Source organism: Narcine bancroftii, chromosome 2 (assembly GCF_036971445.1).
Source record: "Narcine bancroftii isolate sNarBan1 chromosome 2, sNarBan1.hap1, whole genome shotgun sequence".
Lineage (NCBI taxonomy): Eukaryota > Metazoa > Chordata > Chondrichthyes > Torpediniformes > Narcinidae > Narcine > Narcine bancroftii.
The window spans coordinates 281576040-281588486 of NC_091470.1; the positions used below are offsets into that span (position 1 = coordinate 281576040).

General features: G+C 40.8%; 1 long non-coding RNA gene across 2 annotated transcripts in view; it reads right to left on the reverse strand.

Annotated features, from left to right (window-relative positions):
- Nucleotides 1-1592: 1592 nt before the first annotated feature.
- LOC138755344 (uncharacterized) overlaps nt 1593-12447 on the reverse strand; it is a 40759-nt gene continuing 29904 nt past the window's right edge. Inside the window, exon 3 of one of the 2 annotated variants that reach the window (XR_011352214.1) lies at nt 1593-2126. This is a non-coding gene — a long non-coding RNA (uncharacterized lncRNA). Of the gene's footprint in view, nt 2127-4115; nt 4448-12447 lie in introns of those variants that run through there. The other variant, XR_011352215.1, reaches the window with a different exon arrangement.

The following is a 12447-nucleotide window of genomic DNA, read 5'->3' on the forward strand; positions in this document are numbered from 1 at the left end:
AATTCAATCGTGTTTATGTTTAGAAAAAATTATATAATTTGCGAAATAATTATTATTTTTTTGAAAAATGTGGACTCCATACTTGAAATGTATGAATTTAGATGTTAGTAATTTTTTTAATTATTGTTTGAATTGTTGAAATGGTGTACTGCAACCAAATCCACTCTATTTGTTTGTTTATTAATAGTTTCTTTTGTGTATGTTAAACTCCGGGGGGGAGGGGGGGTGGTATAGGGGGTAAATTTAGAGGGATTGTTTTGTATCTGTATTTTATATTTGTACTTTGTAAAAATTTATATAAACTTTTCAAAAAAAAATATAGGATGAGAGATTTGGATGTTAAAAGTATTAGTCATTTATTGCATTTGTAAGTAGCAAGATTTCCACATATACGTGTGTGGATTGTGGAGGTCCATGTGACCTCTCCGTCTGGAACTTAGTTGGAAGACGCATCACCTATCAATCAAGGTTGGACTCCGCCCATCCATTTGTACACACCTGACTATTGTGTAAAAGTCAAAAATCGTGGACCAAGTCTAGGGTAAAATTTAGGAGGGGGTCAACTATTACACGCATATTACTTTTGACCGCAGTGTTATTCAGGGTTTTGGGACCTTGGATGAGAGGCGAGTGGCTGGGACCAGGTGCTAGGTCCTTGTATGGGGCATTGGTAGCCTGGATGGGCAGGCAGGTTGCTGATACTGAGTGTTAAGTCCATGTTTGGGGCATGGGGATTTTGAATAGGCTGGTGGTTGGGGCTTACACATGAGTCCGCATTCAGATGGGCAGGCTTCCAGGGCCTAGGTTAGAGTCCGCAGCCAGGGCATTGGAAGCTCTGATAAGTAGGTGGCCGGGGCCAAATATGGGGGGGGGGGGGTTTGACTTTCACACATGATCTATGGAAAATACCAGAATTTTGGGACAAAAATAGGGGGTTGTCCTTTAAATGGTATTGACTATTCCACAAGTGTATACAGGTACACAATCCTTTATCCGGACATCTGAAATCCGGAAAGCTCCAAAAACCAGCATGTTTTTTTCCTGGTGCTGGTACAGCGGAGGGGGAGAGGGAGAGAGACGGCAGCGCGACTCGGGCGGGCGGGGGAGAGAGACGGCAGCGCGACTCGGGCGGGCGGGGGAGAGAGACGGCAGCGCGACTCGGGCGGGCGGGGGAGAGAGACGGCAGCGCGACTCGGGCGGGCGGGGGAGAGAGACGGCAGCGCGACTCGGGCGGGCGGGGGAGAGAGACGGCAGCGCGACTCGGGCGGGCGGGGGAGAGAGACGGCAGCGCGACTCGGGCGGGCGGGGGGGAGAGAGACGGCAGCGCGACTCGGGCGGGCGGGGGGAGAGAGACGGCAGCGCGACTTGGGCGGGCGGGGGGAGAGTAATGCCAGCTTGACCGAAAGGAGGTGGATAGGCAGCACAATTCGGGTGTGCTTAAATCTGGGGCAACTGGCTTTTGTTCTGAAATCCAGAAAAATCCGAAATTCAGAACACACTGTCCCCCAAGGTTTCCGGATAAATGATTGTGTACCTGTACAGTATATTGTTAAATTCAGCTTACGTTCTAAATGAAACACTAGAAAAGTAGATTTGTGTTCAATTAAATTTAATTCATTGACCAGGTATCACTGTGTTTGTTGATAGAAACAAACAAGATTGCAGATGCTGGAAAACTGGAGCAACGCACAAAACGCTAGAGGAACTCAGCGGGTCAGACAGCGTCCAATAGACAAGGCAAAAGACATTTTGGTCAATCAACTTAAATCAGGAGCAGGTCTGTCTACATGTAAATAATGAATTGATGAAGATAAAAATAAAACTCTGATTATCCATTACCTGACTATTCATAATCCTGATGGTTCAGCATTTGGCTCATCAGGTAATTTTACCAGCTTGTCCTTGAGATTCACTGGTCCCACACTCCCCCAAGATTCACTAATTCCCCCATTGCTTCAAGACTCTGCAGGGACCATGCAATCCTCCAAAACTCGCTGCGCCACATTTCCCCGAGATGTACCAGGGTCTCCATGTTTCCCTGAGATTCGATGGATTCCTCAGAGGCTCACTGGTCTTAGTGTTTGCTTGCGACTCACTTGGGCCCTGGTTCCTGAGACTTCCTGAAACTTAAGAAAAGCATGGAAATGCTATTACATCAATGACTAATATCTTAAAAACCAATTAAGTGTTGAGATTTAATATTTAACACCATCTAGTAGTTTGTAACATCTCCCTATCTAGTCATTAAAGATCCAAACATGTTGCATTGGGTTATCAATGTCTAACTCTGTTACCCCATAGTGTTGTGTTGGGTTCAAACACGCTCGTAATAAAAACTACCTTGAGTCAGTTCATACATTGCTTTATTTTACTATACTCTATTGAACATCTACATGCGCAGGCATTTCTCTGCTGGCCATGTGCTTTTCTCTCTCTTTCTCTCCAGATGCGGAAGTCCCGCCCCATGACATCATCGGCCTGCTCGATGTCCTACCAATAGTGTTTACACCACACATGGCAATAAGAACAAGGTGTAGATTGTTATTGTTGCCATAGATTTCAAACTGCATTGGTAAGTTACAATGGGGCATTTACTGTGACTGTACCTATAGGTATACCACATGGTATGTCTAAGAAACATTGTTGAACCAACCACTATTGTCAGCTGGATGATCTTTGCCAAAAAGGATGATCCATGTCCCACCACCTTCTCTTTGTTCATTCAATACACCAGCATCTGCAGTTTCCACTTCACTGTGAATTCACAAAGTATGCCCATTTTAAAGAAGTTTTCTCTTTCTCTGATAAGTTTTGTGAAGTGCTCTCATACTGCTCCCCCAACCCCACACCTCCATCCTGCACTAACTAATGTTCTCTGTCTCTATGACCACATTCTCATCAAAACTCTCTACCACAGCTTTGTTTCTTTCACCCTGTCCCTTCCCCAGTCCATCCCTTTCTTCCTTCTTTTTATACTCAACATCTCCCTTTCCCTCTTTAGTCTCACAGAGTCCTGAACCAAAATATCGACTGATCATTCCTCTCCATGGTTGCTTCCTGACCCACCAAATCCAACGAGCTTCTCTTTATTCACTCCACATTCTAACATCTGCAGTTTTTGCATTCTTTTGATATTTGTTCGATCCTTACCAAACAGCAACATTGGAAAAAATAGTTCTTGCCACAAGGATGACTCGAATTCATGATATTTTTTATTATTAAAAATGCATGATCATCTGTTGAATGTGGGAGATGGGAGCATCTCTTCGAGGATAATCTGGCCTGTAAATGAGTCTTACTTTGCCAAGTGTTAATAAATATAATCCAAAATGCAAGTATAAATACAGACAGACACACAGACAGCAACTGGGGGGTGCAAGCAAGGTTGTCAGAAGGAGTCTGGTGAATTAATACAAATTATTATATTTGAGCAGATGAATAATCATTTTGATGCTGGAGAATGGGACACAAAATGTATATAAATAATTCCACTTGACAGATGGGGTGGCCAATTGCCAACAGGGGTGTGAAAGAGGAAATTGGACAAATGTCACTGGATTCTTGTTAGGTACAACTTTCAATTCTGTTAGAAAGTTGCTCTAAGATATTCATTTATTCTTTCTTGTATTCTAATAAATACCTAGATTGTATATGCTGTTTCTCTTTTCACTGTGCAGCAATTTGAAAAGATGATGATACCCTTTGTATTCATATGCACAATTAATTATCATTTTGTTTGCAAACTCAGGATCCTGAGTAGATCAAATAGGTCCCTTGAAGTCCAGATTATTACATTTCTGTCGATGTCACAGCAAACACCAGCAGCAACAATCATTTGCACCAGTAATTATACACCTAGCAAGGGACCTAAGCAAAAACTGATAGGTGGAAGAGACACTTAGAGAATCCACAGCAGGAGAGAGAATCTAAGCCTGAAGTAGCAAGAGAATGTAATTGTAAGTCACCTGCCCAATAGCAAATTGGCCAGACCTGACTTGCAGCAACATACTGTGTATGCTCTCTGATTTGACTATTCGTTGGTTAGTAAAATGGACTGGTAATGGGATAGGATTTGAATAAGTTAAAATGGTAAACTGAATTTAAAGAGCTTTACGGAAGAGGAGTATTGTGAATGGGGAAAGCATAAGCAGACTGTGGGTGAGGTCACTCTGTGCTTTTTGCCACAAACCGGAAAAAAAAAGCAGCACATTCAACCTGTGTTCATAAATTATGATATGTAGGCAAGGTTCCTGAGAACCAGTAGGAAACTAAAAATAATGAAAAAGGAGTTCTTGCCTTGATAGATAACTTGTTTTCAACATAGTGCTGCAATTTGTAGTCATTGCAATGATGGAAAAACAATGGCAGCTGTCTGGGAGTAGCACAGGCCTTGTAGGACATTATTTGTGTATGTTTTCTCACACATTGTATAGATACAGTAAAATCCCTGGCAAAAAAAAGACACAGAAAATAAATAGGTAAAAAATGCAAACATTTAAATTTGGTGCCTCCCAGGGGTCAGTTCATCAATCCACACAACATACAATCTTAAGCAAAAGGCAAATTCACTTAACCAGCATCTACCAATTCCAATAGGTACTGTGGATAAATTCGCTGTATCAATTTGCTCACCCATATGGTCTATTGAGATTTTTTTTTAAATAGTTAATGGCCTTCTTCCTCAATGTTAACCACATGGTTAGTGTTTACATAAACTATTACTGTATAATGGTTTTTAAGTCAACATCCAACTTCATCCACCATCATGAAATGCTTTGAGATGCTGGTCATGACTCACCTTAGCTCTTGCCTACCAGCCAGACCTATCCCACTTCTATTTGCCTTCTATCCAAACAGATCCATGGGAGACACAATCTCTCTGGCTCTCCACTCAGCCCTCGATCACCTGGACATCTATGTTATCCATGTTCAACATTTTCAACACCATGGTCTTAGTGAACTCTTTTCCAAACAGAGTCATCTAGCACTCAATGCTCCTTACACGCCTCCCCAAAAATAGATACTTGACTTCTTGTCTAACAGTCTACAATCAGTGAAGATGAGTAACATTATTTCCTCCTTGATCAACCTTACACCAGCGCTCCTCAAGGATCACAAGATAAAAGAACAGCAGTACTGGACTCATTCTCCCTCTGTAATCCTACACCCACAACTCTACATCCAAATACCAATCCAACTCCTTCTTCAAATTCACTGATGAAACCACAGTAGTAGGCCAGGTATGAAATAATGAGGCAGAATACAGGAAGAAGATTGAAAGTTTTGTGGCATGGTGCTAAGATAACAACCTCTCTGTTAACATCAATAAATCAAAGGAGATGATCTCTGACTTCATGAGAGGGGCAGAGTCCACATCCCTATCTACATCAATGATGCTGAAGTATAAAAAGTAAATAACCTCACATTTTTAGAAATAAACATCTCCAATGACTTACCTGGAGTGGATTGATGCAATGGTCAAGAAACACATTAATGCCTCTTCTTTCTCAGAAATCTAAATAATTCAGCATGCCTCCCTGGTCCCTCAATAACGTCTATGGGCACACCATCAAAAGCATACTAGTTGGATGCATCACAGTTTGGTATCGGAACTACACTGCTCAAGTTGAGAAAAAGCTGCAGAAGGTAGTGAATGCAACTCAGAACATTACACAAGCTTTCCTTCCCTCCATTAACTCCATCTACATCGCCTGCTGTCTGGAAAAGATAACCAACATAGTGAATGACCCATCACTGCCTGGACATTCTCTTCTCTCACTTACTGTAGAGCTCGTCGAAAGAATCAAAGACTTGTTGATCCAAACCAAGGCTTTTATTAGCAAAAGACAGGAGCTCTTCACAGGTGGCCGACCAGTCTGGAATGATCCGACCTGGCGAGGGACACAACCCTTTAAGGCCCAGACAGTAGGTGTGGCTAAGCTCTCAGCCAATCGCTGTAAGCACAGTCTAGATACTGTAACTATATACACTATATACATTGGTGATAGATCTGTACTATCACACTTACCATTGGGAAGAAGTTTGAAAGACTATACCAACAGACTTAGAGAGTTTCTTTCCCACAGCCACCAAGCTCCAGAATGAATCCCACAACAGTGTTATCATACTGCTCCTGTTTGACAATATAATTTTTATCCACTGTAACACTATATTCTGTAAATTGTGCTGTTGTACTTTTACTTTTCTGACAAATGTGCCATGGAAAACCTTGTTGAACTTGATGGGCAATCAATAACCACAAGCAGACTGAAATGACAGGCATGTTTTCACATGCTGCTGGCCTGGTTCCAAGGCAGGTATGAAGGGAGAGACTAAGGCAACTCTGCCTTTATTCAGGAGTCTTAAAGGGAGGAGTTACAGGGTTAAGATCATTAAGTTCATATACACCATATCAAACATTTTATCTTCTGAATATTTCTGAAGGTATGAAATGCTGAAATTTCCTCTCTTGCCATGTTTACTTCATCCAATTCTTTATTATCTTTGATGATGAGCAAATTTGGTGATGACACAGGGTGGCACAGTGGTTAGCGCAACATTGTTATAGTGCCAGCAATTGGATCCAAGGTATGAATCCTGCACCGTAATGAGTTTGTACGTTCTCCCTGTGTCAGCGTAGGTTTTTCTCAGGGCTCAAATTTCCTCCCACCATTCGAAACATAACAGGCACATGGGGCAATTGGGTAGAATTGGTCGCCATGGGCTTGTGGGCCAAAAGGGCTGGTTACTGTGCTATATGTCTAAATGAAATTCCTTGCAGCAACATTTACTTTGGTCCCAGTCCTCTACAAATGGGCACAAAATACTCTCTACAAAATGAGAGTACAAGCTGAACCTTTTAAACTGATTTTAACCCACATCAGAAAATGAGCAGGCGAACCTTTAAAATGATTTGTTTGTCTGAATTGCATGAATCCTCCTTCCTTCTTACAAATTTGCCCTTCCATATATTCCATTAGTAGACCATCAATTTAGTGCTCATATTTTCCACCCTTTGGTTTATCAAAGACCATAGTCTTTATTTAGTTGTTATCTTGCTCTTTAAATATTGATCTTTACACGTACAGAAAAAATGATACAGATGCAGTATCTATACACATAGATAAAAATTAATAAATATTGTTTAATAAATTGTAGAATCTCTGTTGGTTTATCTGAGCAGTTAATTTCAGTTGTTTAGCAATCTCATTGCTCATGGGAAGAAGCCGTTTCTCACCTTCGTGGCTCTGATACTCCTGTAGCTCTTTCATGATTTGTACAGGATGGAGGGGGTCCTCAACAATGTTGTGAGCCCTCTTCAAACAACAATCCCAGGAGATCACATTCTGTTTGGCAAATAGAGGCTAGGTTGTAGGTGGCAGAAGGGTAGTAGTGGAAGGAAGTCTGCAACTGATGGTGTATTATAGGGATCAGTGCTGGGACCTTTGATGCATATTACACGATTTGGATAAGAAATATCTGTAGTCTGATAACCAAGTTTGCTGATCACACGAAGATTGGTGGAGCTGCAGGGGTTGAAGATGGCTGTTTAATGATACTGAGGAACACAGATCAGCTGGAATGTTGGACAGAGCAAAAGCAAATGCAATTTAATCCAGACAAGTGTGAGGTACATATAGGATCATCTAATACAGACAGGACATATAAGCAGCAGGACCCTTAGAAGCATTGTGAGACCTTGGGGTGTAAGTTCATGGCTTCCTGAAAATGGAAGATTGGACAGTGAAGAAGATTGAGGGTCCCATTATTGTGGTGTAATTAGGAAAAATAGAGAAAAGCAGTTCTCATTGCTGTTTGGACCAAGAATCCTGGAACAGATTTAAAAATATGGGCTAAAGATAAAGGTGAAAATGATGGAAAGTTTTTCATACTGGATGTAGCTCAATTCTGGAATTAATGGTGTCTAATATTGGTGGAAACAGAATCACTCAAAAGGAACTGGATGCTTGTGAAAAATATATTGCAAAGCCAGATGGGGTAACTGCAGAGATTCCTCTAATTAGAACTGGCCTGGCTTCTGTGCTGCAATTACATTGCTTCAAAATGTACATTAATTGAACAGTAAAGTTGAACTAATAAATATCTTTTCAGAATTTATAGTTTATAATTGTCAGCAGCTAAAGCATTCTAGAAGATTGAATTTGTTGGTAATCTGGATATTGTTGAGCAGCAAACACCTATTGCCTTTTTCCAATTGTACTTTGGGAAGGTATCACTTCTCAGCTTCTTTCTTCTCTATTCTCCCACCTGCATCTACCTATTATCTCTAATAGAGATAATATACCCCTTTCCTTCCCCTCACCAGTATTCTCCTCCACATTCCCACCCCCCTTTTTAATTCAGGTTTCAACATGCTTTTCCAGATTCCTGATGAAGGACAAGGCACAAAATATTGATTTGTTTTTTACTTCCTATGGATGCTGTGTTGACCTGCTGAGTTTCTCTACTTTTGTGTATTGCAGTTCTGGTGAGTGTATGCCCTGAATATTATTGAGTTGGTAGATCCAGGAATTGTACCAATAACATTGAAGGAACTGTGAACATGCAACTTGGCATTGTCCTATTTTTCCTATTTTAGGGGAAAGGAGAGAAATTATTTACCTTTCTGAGTCAAATAAGGCAATTGGCATAGCATAAACCTTTTCATAATTAAGGTGTTTGCACCATTTAAGCTATAGCTTGGTATGGGGCTTTGATGGAGATTTAAAATTTAAATACCATAAAACACAAAAGCTATTGTGAAGTACAACAATTCATGGGGAAGCTCTTTGAAAATATGATTTGTATATTAATAAAGGCAACTAGAAATAGGCTCCATATTATCTTGGCAGCAGAGTCTATGCCATCATGTTAACCTGATAAACCTGATAACAAGCCCAAGCAAAGATTAGACTGCCCATTTATCTATTAGTGCAAGAACTGTAAAAAAAATCCATTTATCCATTAACATACAAGAAATGACACACGTGTCCAAAGGCAGATTTCTATTGTGCATCAGCATCTGGCAGGGAGGCTTCATGTTTCTAATTGGAAATGCTTGGTAATTATATGAGCTGGGAGTAAGGTGAAACCATCTAATAAGGGAGCTATTTCAACATTAAGGAGAAAAAGATGTGTCATCTTACAAAATGTAATGGTATATAATGCACAAGATCAGCAGTTTTATTCAACTTGGATTATGTTATTTCCTTACAGCAGCTCCTCAAATCCATTAATTCTTCCTCCAGTAGAAAGACAATGAACAAATTGGTGATATCTCCACAGCTTCTGCAACAAATCTTACTCTGATCTAGAATAACAATATTTATTTGACTGAAGGAGGATGTAATATCAACTCTCTCTGAAAGCAGAATGCTCAAATTACTGGACTAACTTAAAAACTATTCATCTCCCTTGACATTAGTTGTTGCATGGGTTGTCAGACCATTAATCCTAGTCCATAACAATGTCATAAAGGTTCGCAGCTCTAAGGAGAGCATTCAGCCCATTACAGCTATGCCAACTTTACCAATGCAATCCAAAAGTAATCTTTTTTGTTCCTCTCACCACTTTTGCAGTGACCATCAGCTCTTTGCTGCTTGCAAAGAGATTGAACCATCTTTATTGGAGGCATCAATTCTTAACTTAAAATATTGTCACATATACACTTCTCTTTGCCCTATACACAGATTCATCATATTAGTAAAAGCTATAAACATGTACAAATGATTTAAAGCTTCCAAAGAGGAAATTATACAATTGGTTAATTAGTTAAGTCAACCATAAGACCACAAAACTTGAGGAGAATTAGGCTATTCAGACCAAGTCTACTCTACCATTCAAAAAAATGGCTGATGCATTCATAACTAACTATACACAGCAAAATCCTGTTATAATGCAATCATTTGGATCTAAAAGTCCTCGTGAAGAAAGTGGGGTTACGCTAAATCAGGTCTGCTTGGTTTCTCGGTCCCCTGGTGGCCTGGTCATTTGGCCATCGTCAATGGACACTCAATGCCTTTCCTGCAGCTCTGACACCAGCCGAGCCATCCCCACTGTCATCTCGAACCACTTATGCTTTCTGCCTGAGCACTGCAGCGGCCTGCTGTTTGGTGATGAGCTCTGGCTAGAGCTCCCTGTCTTTGGCTGTTCTGAACTCTTCACGTCTGCTGCCTCATTGGGTGGCTTGGCCACCGCCATGATGGCACAGGTCTTGGCCTGGCTACTGGTTGAAGGCACCCCGTTGGGATGGCTTGGTGCTGCCGTTGCACTCAATGTCTTGGCCATCAGAGGCAGTGTTGTCCAGGACCACTGGTCTTTCATCTGCCAGGCCAGCAACAGGAGGAAGAAGAACAATCAAAAACATTCAAGAATACATGTATTAGCAGTCATCAAAAGTTTTGCAAAATCAAAAAAGTTTAATGGCTCATCATGTTGTATCCAAATTAGCACAAAATTGGAGTGCATTATAGTGGGTTTTCATTGTATACAATTAATCTGTTGGCTCTTTTCTCATTGAATTCTTATTGGCATACACCAAACAGTAAGCAAATCTAAACCATGGCTTGAAGGACATCTTCAGTATTCTCCTTGTATCTCTCAAGGTCTGTATTTGTTACCCACCATCTTTGAAAGCCTATCTCTGAAGACATCATTCATTCCCATGCCGCCCTTGGCTCAATATCACACAAGCTTCCTTCAGAATTCAACACCTGTATGCTTCATCTAAACCAGGTTCTCAACCTTTTTCTTTCCACCCACATACCACTTTAAGTATTCCCTATGCCTTAAGTGCTCTGTGATTAATAAGGGATTGCTAAAGCTGGTATGTGGGTGAAAAGAAAATGTTTGAAAACCACTGTTTTGATCGTACTTAATTGACTTGTTAAGTGCAGTTTCATGACTCTAAAGGAAATGGGCCAATGACAATTTTTCTCAAGCAAAATACTTCAGTAACAATTGGGTCTAGAGCAGTGATTCTCAACCTTCCCACTCACATACCACCTTAAGCAATCCCTTACTAATCACAGAGCAGCAATGGCATAGGGATTACTTAAAGTGGTATGTGAGTGAAAAAGGTCAAGAACCACTTATCTAAACTACTTCCAGAAGGTAGTGTTGCTGACTACTTAGCTCAATATTTTTTCCCCTCAAAAGATGGACTGTCTTCATATTTCATCAACCATCATGTTGGTGCATTGCTACCAGTTCCTTAATGAACACACCCACCTTTGTGACGAAAGCTGTCTACATTCATTGCCTACTCACCATGGGTTGGCCAAAGCTGTCATAGCTGACCTATCAAACTGCCATTTTCCTAATATTTTTCTTCGATTTGCAGCCTAATTCTAGTGACTTAAGACTTCCAGTTTAGTGTTTGCACAAGGCCAGAGGATCTGAAGTTGGAGTAACCGCTGGATCTTTTTTTTCAAGCCAATCCAGGTGACAGTTCATCTATGCCCATTATTACCCAAGCACCACCATGGCCAATGACTACATATGGTCATTGGATAACTGTCTTTACCAGTAACTTAATTATCCTCTTCTATAAATCAAAGGATCCTCTTGGAGAAAAAAAACACCCAGCTTCTTTTCCTGTCTCAACAAAAACAGCATGTTACCTACTTCTGATTAGTTTGGATTTGCAGAACTTACTGCAGAATAAATTTTCCTACTTATAGCTGGTAATCAATCAATAATGTGGCCTTAGATATACTGTTCCAAGTATATCTAAGGGTGGTTTAAAAAAAAGCATTTAATATTTACCTTCATTAAGCAGGACATTGAGTATAAAGATTAAGGAAGTCATGTTGCAGCAATATAAAACATTGGTTAGGCTACACTTGGAATACAGTGTGTGTAATGCACGTCGAAAGAACCAAAGACTTGTTGATCCAAACCAAGGCTTGCATTAACTAAAAGACTGGAGCATATCACAAGTAGGTCGACCAGTCCAGAATGACCTGGTCTGGGTAGGAGCAATCATTTAAGACCTGCCAGTAGGCGTGGCTACACTCTCAGCCAGTCACAGTCATCCTACACTACCATCTGTACATATACACATTGGTGATAGAATCTGTACCATCACAGTGTGCAATTCTTATCTCCCCATTATAGGAAGGATGTGAAGGCTTCGAAATAGTACAGAACAAATATACCAGGATGTTGCCTGCATTAAAGGATACAAACTGTGAGGAGAGATTGGACAAACTTGAGCTGTTCTCTCTGAAGCAGTGAAGGCTGATGGGAGACTTTACAGAAATGTATTATGAGAGGCATGAATAGGATAGTATCATAACACCACACCCCCCCCCCCCCCCCGGTATGAACAAAAAGTACTAGAGGACATGTGTTTAAGGTCGGGAGTTAAAGATGTGTGGAGCAAATGTTTTAGAGGATGGCAGGTGCCCAGCATGGGCTGCCAGAAGAAGTGGTGGAAGCAGGCAA